Genomic DNA, 12,052 nt, shown 5'->3' on the forward strand with positions numbered 1-12,052 from the left:
CACCTGGCCCCCTGGCGCCGTGTAATCCCATCAGCGGCCAAGACTCAGAGACTATAAAATCCAGATCCCGGACGAGAACAGTGCAGTCTCTGCCCCCGCGCCTGGGTGTTCCTTCCCGGAGTAACTTGGAGGGCAGCGGGTTGAGCTTTCCTCCCTGCCCCGACCAGGGCTACGGCAGCCGAACACCTCAAGGACCAGCCACCAATATGCTGAGACCACTCTCCGCACACAGGAAGGTACTGGCAGAGGGACAAAGCCACGCCGATTCAGGGGCCGAGACCTCCAAGCCTACTCTAATTGGAGCCGAGCACCTTCCACCCAGATCCTCCAAATTCCAGTAGGCGGGGGTCACACCCACCACCTGGCCCCCTGGCGCCGTGTAATCCCATCAGCGGCCAAGACTCAGAGACTATTAAATCCAGATCCCGGACGAGAAGAGTGCAGTCTCTGCCCCTGCGCCTGGGTGTTCCTTCCCGGAGTCCCTTGGAGGGGAGCGGGTTGAGCTTTCCTCCCCGTCCCGACCAGGGCTACGGCAGCCGAAGACCTCCAGGACCAGCCACCACCATGCTGAGACCACTCTCCGCACACAGGAAGGTACTGGCAGAGGGACAAAGCCACGCGGGTTCCGGGGCCGAGACCTCCAAGCCTACTCGAATTGGAGCCGAGCACCTTCCACCCAGATCCTCCAAATTCCAGTAGGCGGGGGTCACACCCACCACCTGGCCCCCTGGGGCCGTGTAATCCCATCAGCGGCCAAGACTCAGAGACTATTAAATCCAGATCCCGGACGAGAAGAGTGCAGTCTCTGCCCCCGCGCCTGGGTGTTCCTTCCCGGAGTCCCTTGGAGGGGAGCGGGTTGAGCTTTCCTCCCCGTCCCGACCAGGGCTACGGCAGCCGAAGACCTCCAGGACCAGCCACCACCATGCTGAGACCACTCTCCGCACACAGGAAGGTACTGGCAGAGGGACAAAGCCACGCGGGTTCCGGGGCCGAGAACTCCAAGCCTACTCGAATTGAAGCCGAGCACCTTCCACCCAGATCCTCCAAATTCCAGTAGGCGGGGGTCACACCCACCACCTGGCACCCTGGCGCCGTGTAATCCCATCAGCGGCCAAGACTCAGAGACTATTAAATCCAGATCCCGGACGAGAAGAGTGCAGTCTCTGCCCCCGCGCCTGGGTGTTCCTTCCCGGAGTCCCTTGGAGGGGAGCGGGTTGAGCTTTCCTCCCCGCCCCGACCAGGGCTACGGCAGCCAAAGACCTCCAGGACCAGCCACCACCATGCTGAGACCACTCTCCGCACACAGGAAGGTACTGGCAGAGGGACAAAGCCACGCCGGTTCGGGGCCGAGACCTCCAAGCCTACTCGAATTGGAGCAAGCACCTTCCACCCAGATCCTCCAAATTCCAGTAGGCGGGGTTCACACCCACCACCTGGCCCCCTGGCACCGTGTAATCCCATCAGCGGCCAAGACTACGAGACTATGAAATCCAGATCCCGGACGAGAACAGTGCAGTCTCTGCCCCCGCACCTTGGTGTTCCTTCCCGGAGTCCCTTGGAGGGGAGCGGGTTGAGCATTCCTCCCCGCCCCGACTAGGGCTACGGCAGCCGAAGACCTCCAGGACCAGCCACCACCATGCTGAGACCACTCTCCGCACACAGGAAGGTACTGGCAGAGGGACAAAGCCACGCGGGTTCCGGGGCCGAGACCTCCAAGCCTACTCTAATTGGAGCCGAGCACCTTCCACCCAGATCCTCCAAATTCCAGTAGGCGGGGGTCACACCCACCACCTGGCCCCCTGGGGCCGTGTAATCCCATCAGCGGCCAAGACTCAGAGACTATTAAATCCAGATCCCGGACGAGAAGAGTGCAGTCTCTGCCCCCGCGCCTGGGTGTTCCTTCCCGGAGTCCCTTGGAGGGGAGCGGGTTGAGCTTTCCTCCCCGTCCCGACCAGGGCTACGGCAGCCGAAGACCTCCAGGACCAGCCACCACCATGCTGAGACCACTCTCCGCACACAGGAAGGTACTGGCAGAGGGACAAAGCCAAGCGGGTTCCGGGGCCGAGACCTCCAAGCCTACTCGAATTGAAGCCGAGCACCTTCCACCCAGATCCTCCAAATTCCAGTAGGCGGGGGTCACACCCACCACCTGGCACCCTGGCGCCGTGTAATCCCATCAGCGGCCAAGACTCAGAGACTATTAAATCCAGATCCCGGACGAGAAGAGTGCAGTCTCTGCCCCCGCGCCTGGGTGTTCCTTCCCGGAGTCCCTTGGAGGGGAGCGGGTTGAGCTTTCCTCCCCGCCCCGACCAGGGCTACGGCAGCCGAAGACCTCCAGGACCAGCCACCACCATGCTGAGACCACTCTCCGCACACAGGAAGTTACTGGCAGAGGGACAAAGCCACGCGGGTTCCGGGGCCGAGACCTCCAAGCCTACTCTAATTGGAGCCGAGCACCTTCCACCCATATCCTCCAAATTCCAGTAGGCGGGGGTCACACACACCACCCGGCCCCCTGGCGCCGTGTAATCCCATCAGCGGCCAAGACTCAGAGACTATAAAATCCAGATCCCGGACGAGAACTGTGCAGTCTCTGCCCGCGCGCCTGGGTGTTCCTCCCCGGAGTAACATGGAGGGCAGCGGGTTGAGCTTTCCTCCCCGCCCCGACCAGGGCTACGGCAGCCGAAGACCTCCAGGACCAGCCACCACCATGCTGAGACCACTCTCCGCACACAGGAAGGTACTGGCAGAGGGACAAAGCCACGACGATTCAGGGGCCGAGACCTCCAAGCCTACTCGAATTGGAGCCGAGCACCTACCACCCAGATCCTCCAAATTCCAGTATGCGGGGGTCACACCCACCACCTGGCCCCCTGGCGCCGTTTAATCCCATCAGCGGCCAAGACTCAGAGACTATAAAATCCAGATCCCGGACGAGAACAGTGCAGTCTCTGCCCCCGCGCCTGGGTGTTCCTTCCCGGAGTCCCTTGGAGGGGAGCGGGTTGAGCTTTCCTCCCCGCCCCGACCAGGGCTACGGCAGCCAAAGACCTCCAGGACCAGCCACCACCATGCTGAGACCACTCTCCGCACACAGGAAGGTACTGGCAGAGGGACAAAGCCACGCCGGTTCGGGGCCGAGACCTCCAAGCCTACTCGAATTGGAGCAAGCACCTTCCACCCAGATCCTCCAAATTCCAGTAGGCGGGGTTCACACCCACCACCTGGCCCCCTGGCACCGTGTAATCCCATCAGCGGCCAAGACTACGAGACTATGAAATCCAGATCCCGGACGAGAACAGTGCAGTCTCTGCCCCCGCGCCTTGGTGTTCCTTCCCGGAGTCCCTTGGAGGGGAGCGGGTTGAGCATTCCTCCCCGCCCCGACTAGGGCTACGGCAGCCGAAGACCTCCAGGACCAGCCACCACCATGCTGAGACCACTCTCCGCACACAGGAAGGTACTGGCAGAGGGACAAAGCCACGCGGGTTCCGGGGCCGAGACCTCCAAGCCTACTCTAATTGGAGCCGAGCACCTTCCACCCAGATCCTCCAAATTCCAGTAGGCGGGGGTCACACCCACCACCTGGCCCCCTGGCGCCGTGTAATCCCATCAGCGGCCAAGACTCAGAGACTATAAAATCCAGATCCCGGACGAGAACAGTGCAGTCTCTGCCCGCGCGCCTGGGTGTTCCTTCCCGGAGTAACTTGGAGGGCAGCGGGTTGAGCTTTCCTCCCCGCCCCGACCAGGGCTACGGCAGCCGAAGACCTCCAGGACCAGCCACCAACATGCTGAGACCAATCTCCGCACACAGGAAGGTACTGGCAGAGGGACAAAGCCACGCCGATTCAGGGGCCGAGACCTCCAAGCCTAATCGAATTGGAGCCGAGCACCTACCACGCAGATCCTCCAAATTCCAGTAGGCGGGGTCACACCCACCACCTGGCCCCCTGGCGCCGTGTAATCCCATCAGCGTCCAAGACTCAGAGACTATAAAATCCATATCCCGGACGAAAACAGTGCAGTCTCTGCCCCCGCGCCTGGGTGTTCCTTCCCGGAGTCCCTTGGAGGGGAGCGGGTTGAGCTTTCCTCCCCGCCCCGACCAGGGCTACGGCAGCCGAAGACCTCCAGGACCAGCCACCACCATGCTGAGACCACTCTCCGCACACAGGAAGGTACTGGCAGAGGGACAAAGCCACGCGGGTTCCGGGGCCGAGGCCTCCAAGACTACTCGAATTGGAGCCGAGCATCTTCCAACCAGATCCTCTAAATTCCAGTAGGCGGGGGTCACACCCACCACCTGGCCCCCTGGCGCCGTGTAATCCCATCAGCGGCCAAGACGCAGAGACTATAAAATCCAGATCCCGGAGGAGAACAGTGCAGTCTCTGCCCCCGCGCCTGGGTGTTCCTTCCCGGAGTCCCTTGGAGGGGAGCGGGTTGAGCTTTCCTCCCCGCCCCGACCAGGGCTACGGCAGCCGAAGACCTCCAGGACCAGCCACCACCATGCTGAGACCACTCTCCGCACACAGGAAGGTACTGGCAGAGGGACAAAGCCACGCCGATTCAGGGGCCGAGACCTCCAAGCCTACTCGAATTGGAGCCGAGCACCTTCCACCCAGATCCTCCAAATTCCAGTAGGCGGGGGTCACACCCACCACCTGGCCCCCTGGCGCCGTGTAATCCCATCAGCGGCCAAGACTCAGAGACTATTAAATCCAGATCCCGGACGAGAAGAGTGCAGTCTCTGCCCCCGCGCCTGGGTGTTCCTTCCCGGAGTCCCTTGGAGGGGAGCGGGTTGAGCTTTCCTCCCCGTCCCGACCAGGGCTACGGCAGCCGAAGACCTCCAGGACCAGCCACCACCATGCTGAGACCACTCTCCGCACACAGGAAGGTACTGGCAGAGGGACAAAGCCACGCGGGTTCCGGGGCCGAGACCTCCAAGCCTACTCGAATTGAAGCCGAGCACCTTCCACCCAGATCCTCCAAATTCCAGTAGGCGGGGGTCACACCCACCACCTGGCCCCCTGGCGCCGTGTAATCCCATCAGCGGCCAAGACTCAGAGACTATAAAATCCAGATCCCGGACGAGAACAGTGCAGTCTCTGCCCCCGCGCCTGGGTGTTCCTTCCCGGAGTAACTTGGAGGGCAGCGGGTTGAGCTTTCCTCCCTGCCCCGACCAGGGCTACGGCAGCCGAACACCTCAAGGACCAGCCACCAATATGCTGAGACCACTCTCCGCACACAGGAAGGTACTGGCAGAGGGACAAAGCCACGCCGATTCAGGGGCCGAGACCTCCAAGCCTACTCTAATTGGAGCCGAGCACCTTCCACCCAGATCCTCCAAATTCCAGTAGGCGGGGGTCACACCCACCACCTGGCCCCCTGGCGCCGTGTAATCCCATCAGCGGCCAAGACTCAGAGACTATTAAATCCAGATCCCGGACGAGAAGAGTGCAGTCTCTGCCCCCGCGCCTGGGTGTTCCTTCCCGGAGTCCCTTGGAGGGGAGCGGGTTGAGCTTTCCTCCCCGTCCCGACCAGGGCTACGGCAGCCGAAGACCTCCAGGACCAGCCACCACCATGCTGAGACCACTCTCCGCACACAGGAAGGTACTGGCAGAGGGACAAAGCCACGCGGGTTCCGGGGCCGAGACCTCCAAGCCTACTCGAATTGGAGCCGAGCACCTTCCACCCAGATCCTCCAAATTCCAGTAGGCGGGGGTCACACCCACCACCTGGCCCCCTGGGGCCGTGTAATCCCATCAGCGGCCAAGACTCAGAGACTATTAAATCCAGATCCCGGACGAGAAGAGTGCAGTCTCTGCCCCCGCGCCTGGGTGTTCCTTCCCGGAGTCCCTTGGAGGGGAGCGGGTTGAGCTTTCCTCCCCGTCCCGACCAGGGCTACGGCAGCCGAAGACCTCCAGGACCAGCCACCACCATGCTGAGACCACTCTCCGCACACAGGAAGGTACTGGCAGAGGGACAAAGCCACGCGGGTTCCGGGGCCGAGACCTCCAAGCCTACTCGAATTGAAGCCGAGCACCTTCCACCCAGATCCTCCAAATTCCAGTAGGCGGGGGTCACACCCACCACCTGGCACCCTGGCGCCGTGTAATCCCATCAGCGGCCAAGATTCAGAGACTATTAAATCCAGATCCCGGACGAGAAGAGTGCAGTCTCTGCCCCCGCGCCTGGGTGTTCCTTCCCGGAGTCCCTTGGAGGGGAGCGGGTTGAGCTTTCCTCCCCGCCCCGACCAGGGCTACGGCAGCCAAAGACCTCCAGGACCAGCCACCACCATGCTGAGACCACTCTCCGCACACAGGAAGGTACTGGCAGAGGGACAAAGCCACGCCGGTTCGGGGCCGAGACCTCCAAGCCTACTCGAATTGGAGCAAGCACCTTCCACCCAGATCCTCCAAATTCCAGTAGGCGGGGTTCACACCCACCACCTGGCCCCCTGGCACCGTGTAATCCCATCAGCGGCCAAGACTACGAGACTATGAAATCCAGATCCCGGACGAGAACAGTGCAGTCTCTGCCCCCGCACCTTGGTGTTCCTTCCCGGAGTCCCTTGGAGGGGAGCGGGTTGAGCATTCCTCCCCGCCCCGACTAGGGCTACGGCAGCCGAAGACCTCCAGGACCAGCCACCACCATGCTGAGACCACTCTCCGCACACAGGAAGGTACTGGCAGAGGGACAAAGCCACGCGGGTTCCGGGGCCGAGACCTCCAAGCCTACTCTAATTGGAGCCGAGCACCTTCCACCCAGATCCTCCAAATTCCAGTAGGCGGGGGTCACACCCACCACCTGGCCCCCTGGCGCCGTGTAATCCCATCAGCGGCCAAGACTCAGAGACTATAAAATCCAGATCCCGGACGAGAACAGTGCAGTCTCTGCCCGCGCGCCTGGGTGTTCCTTCCCGGAGTAACTTGGAGGGCAGCGGGTTGAGCTTTCCTCCCTGCCCCGACCAGGGCTACGGCAGCCGAACACCTCAAGGACCAGCCACCACCATGCTGAGACCACTCTCCGCACACAGGAAGGTACTGGCAGAGGGACAAAGCCACGCGGGTTCCGGGGCCGAGACCTCCAAGCCTACTCGAATTGGAGCCGAGCACCTTCCACCCAGATCCTCCAAATTCCAGTAGGCGGGGGTCACACCCACCACCTGGCCCCCTGGGGCCGTGTAATCCCATCAGCGGCCAAGACTCAGAGACTATTAAATCCAGATCCCGGACGAGAAGAGTGCAGTCTCTGCCCCCGCGCCTGGGTGTTCCTTCCCGGAGTCCCTTGGAGGGGAGCGGGTTGAGCTTTCCTCCCCGTCCCGACCAGGGCTACGGCAGCCGAAGACCTCCAGGACCAGCCACCACCATGCTGAGACCACTCTCCGCACACAGGAAGGTACTGGCAGAGGGACAAAGCCACGCGGGTTCCGGGGCCGAGACCTCCAAGCCTACTCGAATTGAAGCCGAGCACCTTCCACCCAGATCCTCCAAATTCCAGTAGGCGGGGGTCACACCCACCACCTGGCACCCTGGCGCCGTGTAATCCCATCAGCGGCCAAGACTCAGAGACTATTAAATCCAGATCCCGGACGAGAAGAGTGCAGTCTCTGCCCCCGCGCCTGGGTGTTCCTTCCCGGAGTCCCTTGGAGGGGAGCGGGTTGAGCTTTCCTCCCCGCCCCGACCAGGGCTACGGCAGCCGAAGACCTCCAGGACCAGCCACCACCATGCTGAGACCACTCTCCGCACACAGGAAGTTACTGGCAGAGGGACAAAGCCACGCGGGTTCCGTGGCCGAGACCTCCAAGCCTACTCTAATTGGAGCCGAGCACCTTCCACCCAGATCCTCCAAATTCCAGTAGGCGGGGGTCACACCCACCACCCGGCCCCCTGGCGCCGTGTAATCCCATCAGCGGCCAAGACTCAGAGACTATAAAATCCAGATCCCGGACGAGAAGAGTGCAGTCTCTGCCCCCGCGCCTGGGTGTTCCTTCCCGGAGTAACTTGGAGGGCAGCGGGTTGAGCTTTCCTCCCTGCCCCGACCAGGGCTACGGCAGCCGAACACCTCAAGGACCAGCCACCAACATGCTGAGACCACTCTCCGCACACAGGAAGGTACTGGCAGAGGGACAAAGCCACGCCGATTCAGGGGCCGAGACCTCCAAGCCTACTCGAACTGGAGCCGAGCACCTACCACCCAGATCCTCCAAATTCCAGTATGCGGGGGTCACACCCACCACCTGGCCCCCTGGCGCCGTGTAATCCCATCAGCGGCCATGACTCAGAGACTATAAAATCCAGATCCCGGACGAGAACAGTGCAGTCTCTGCCCCCGCGCCTGGGTGTTCCTTCCCGGAGTCCCTTGGAGGGGAGCGGGTTGAGCTATCCTCCCCGCCCCGACCAGGGCTACGGCAGCCGAAGACCTCCAGGACCAGCCACCACCATGCTGAGACCACTCTCCGCACACAGGAAGGTACTGGCAGAGGGACAAAGCCACGCGGGTTCCGGGGCCGAGACCTCCATGCCTACTCGAATTGGAGCCGAGCACCTTCCACCCAGATCCTCCAAATTCCAGTAGGCGGGGGTCACACCCACCACCTGGCCCCCTGGCGCCGTGTAATCCCATCAGCGGCCAAGACTCAGAGACTATTAAATCCAGATCCCGGACGAGAAGAGTGCAGTCTCTGCCCCCGCGCCTGGGTGTTCCTTCCCGGAGTCCCTTGGAGGGGAGCGGGTTGAGCTTTCCTCCCCGTCCCGACCAGGGCTACGGCAGCCGAAGACCTCCAGGACCAGCCACCACCATGCTGAGACCACTCTCCGCACACAGGAAGGTACTGGCAGAGGGACAAAGCCACGCGGGTTCCGGGGCCGAGACCTCCAAGCCTACTCGAATTGGAGCAAGCACCTTCCACCCAGATCCTCCAAATTCCAGTAGGCGGGGGTCACACCCACCACCTGGCCCCCTGGCGCCGTGTAATCCCATCAGCGGCCAAGACTCAGAGACTATAAAATCCAGATCCCGGACGAGAACAGTGCAGTCTCTGCCCGCGCGCCTGGGTGTTCCTTCCCGGAGTAACTTGGAGGGCAGCGGGTTGAGCTTTCCTCCCCGCCCCGACCAGGGCTACGGCAGCCGAAGACCTCCAGGACCAGCCACCACCATGCTGAGACCACTCTCCGCACACAGGAAGGTACTGGCAGAGGGACAAAGCCACGCCGATTCAGGGGCCGAGACCTCCAAGCCTACTCGAACTGGAGCCGAGCACCTACCACCCAGATCCTCCAAATTCCAGTATGCGGGGGTCACACCCACCACCTGGCCCCCTGGCGCCGTGTAATCCCATCAGCGGCCATGACTCAGAGACTATAAAATCCAGATCCCGGACGAGAACAGTGCAGTCTCTGCCCCCGCGCCTGGGTGTTCCTTCCCGGAGTCCCTTGGAGGGGAGCGGGTTGAGCTATCCTCCCCGCCCCGACCAGGGCTACGGCAGCCGAAGACCTCCAGGACCAGCCACCACCATGCTGAGACCACTCTCCGCACACAGGAAGGTACTGGCAGAGGGACAAAGCCACGCGGGTTCCGGGGCCGAGACCTCCATGCCTACTCGAATTGGAGCCGAGCACCTTCCACCCAGATCCTCCAAATTCCAGTAGGCGGGGGTCACACCCACCACCTGGCCCCCTGGCGCCGTGTAATCCCATCAGCGGCCAAGACTCAGAGACTATTAAATCCAGATCCCGGACGAGAAGAGTGCAGTCTCTGCCCCCGCGCCTGGGTGTTCCTTCCCGGAGTCCCTTGGAGGGGAGCGGGTTGAGCTTTCCTCCCCGTCCCGACCAGGGCTACGGCAGCCGAAGACCTCCAGGACCAGCCACCACCATGCTGAGACCACTCTCCGCACACAGGAAGGTACTGGCAGAGGGACAAAGCCACGCGGGTTCCGGGGCCGAGACCTCCAAGCCTACTCGAATTGGAGCAAGCACCTTCCACCCAGATCCTCCAAATTCCAGTAGGCGGGGGTCACACCCACCACCTGGCCCCCTGGCGCCGTGTAATCCCATCAGCGGCCAAGACTCAGAGACTATAAAATCCAGATCCCGGACGAGAACAGTGCAGTCTCTGCCCGCGCGCCTGGGTGTTCCTTCCCGGAGTAACTTGGAGGGCAGCGGGTTGAGCTTTCCTCCCCGCCCCGACCAGGGCTACGGCAGCCGAAGACCTCCAGGACCAGCCACCAACATGCTGAGACCACTCTCCGCACACAGGAAGGTACTGGCAGAGGGACAAAGCCACGCCGGTTCGGGGCCGATACCTCCAAGCCTACTCGAATTGGAGCAAGCACCTTCCACCCAGATCCTCCAAATTCCAGTAGGCGGGGTTCACACCCACCACCTGGCCCCCTGGCACCGTGTAATCCCATCAGCGGCCAAGACTACGAGACTATGAAATCCAGATCCCGGACGAGAACAGTGCAGTCTCTGCCCCCGCGCCTTGGTGTTCCTTCCCGGAGTCCCTTGGAGGGGAGCGGGTTGAGCATTCCTCCCCGCCCCGACTAGGGCTACGGCAGCCGAAGACCTCCAGGACCAGCCACCACCATGCTGAGACCACTCTCCGCACACAGGAAGGTACTGGCAGAGGGACAAAGCCACGCGGGTTCCGGGGCCGAGACCTCCAAGCCTACTCGAATTGGAGCCGAGCACCTTCCACCCAAATCCTCCAAATTCCAGTAGGCGGGGGTCACACCCACCACCTGGCCCCCTGGCGCCGTGTAATCCCATCAGCGGCCAAGACTCAGAGACTATAAAATCCAGATCCCGGACGAGAACAGTGCAGTCTCTGCCCCCGCGCCTGGGTGTTCCTTCCCGGAGTAACTTGGAGGGCAGCGGGTTGAGCTTTCCTCCCTGCCCCGACCAGGGCTACGGCAGCCGAACACCTCAAGGACCAGCCACCAATATGCTGAGACCACTCTCCGCACACAGGAAGGTACTGGCAGAGGGACAAAGCCACGCCGATTCAGGGGCCGAGACCTCCAAGCCTACTCTAATTGGAGCCGAGCACCTTTCACCCAGATCCTCCAAATTCCAGTAGGCGGGGGTCACACCCACCACCTGGCCCCCTGGCGCCGTGTAATCCCATCAGCGGCCAAGACTCAGAGACTATTAAATCCAGATCCCGGACGAGAAGAGTGCAGTCTCTGCCCCCGCGCCTGGGTGTTCCTTCCCGGAGTCCCTTGGAGGGGAGCGGGTTGAGCTTTCCTCCCCGTCCCGACCAGGGCTACGGCAGCCGAAGACCTCCAGGACCAGCCACCACCATGCTGAGACCACTCTCCGCACACAGGAAGGTACTGGCAGAGGGACAAAGCCACGCGGGTTCCGGGGCCGAGACCTCCAAGCCTACTCGAATTGGAGCCGAGCACCTTCCACCCAGATCCTCCAAATTCCAGTAGGCGGGGGTCACACCCACCACCTGGGCCCCTGGCGCCGTGTAATCCCATCAGCGGCCAAGACTCAGAGACTGTAAAATCCAGATCCCGGACGAGAACAGTGCAGTCTCTGCCCCCGCGCCTGGGTGTTCCTTCCCGGAGTAACTTGGAGGGCAGCGGGTTGAGCTTTCCTCCCTGCCCCGACCAGGGCTACGGCAGCCGAACACCTCAAGGACCAGCCACCAATATGCTGAGACCTCTCTCCGCACACAGGAAGGTACTGGCAGAGGGACAAAGCCACGCCGATTCAGGGGCCGAGACCTCCAAGCCTACTCTAATTGGAGCCGAGCACCTTTCACCCAGATCCTCCAAATTCCAGTAGGCGGGGGTCACACCCACCACCTGGCCCCCTGGCGCCGTGTAATCCCATCAGCGGCCAAGACTCAGAGACTATTAAATCCAGATCCCGGACGAGAAGAGTGCAGTCTCTGCCCCCGCGCCTGGGTGTTCCTTCCCGGAGTCCCTTGGAGGGGAGCGGGTTGAGCTTTCCTCCCCGTCCCGACCAGGGCTACGGCAGCCGAAGACCTCCAGGACCAGCCACCACCATGCTGAGACCACTCTCCGCACACAGGAAGGTACTGGCAGAGG

General features: G+C 62.3%; 1 pseudogene; it reads left to right on the plus strand.

Annotated features, from left to right (window-relative positions):
* LOC130038116 (DNA-directed RNA polymerase II subunit RPB9-like) overlaps positions 1 to 12,052 on the plus strand; it is a 152,661-nt pseudogene that overhangs the window by 91,540 nt on the left and 49,069 nt on the right.

The sequence above is a fragment of the Sorex fumeus genome, unplaced genomic scaffold, assembly GCF_029834395.1.
Source record: "Sorex fumeus unplaced genomic scaffold, SorFum_2.1 ptg000073l, whole genome shotgun sequence".
Classification (NCBI taxonomy): domain Eukaryota; kingdom Metazoa; phylum Chordata; class Mammalia; order Eulipotyphla; family Soricidae; genus Sorex; species Sorex fumeus.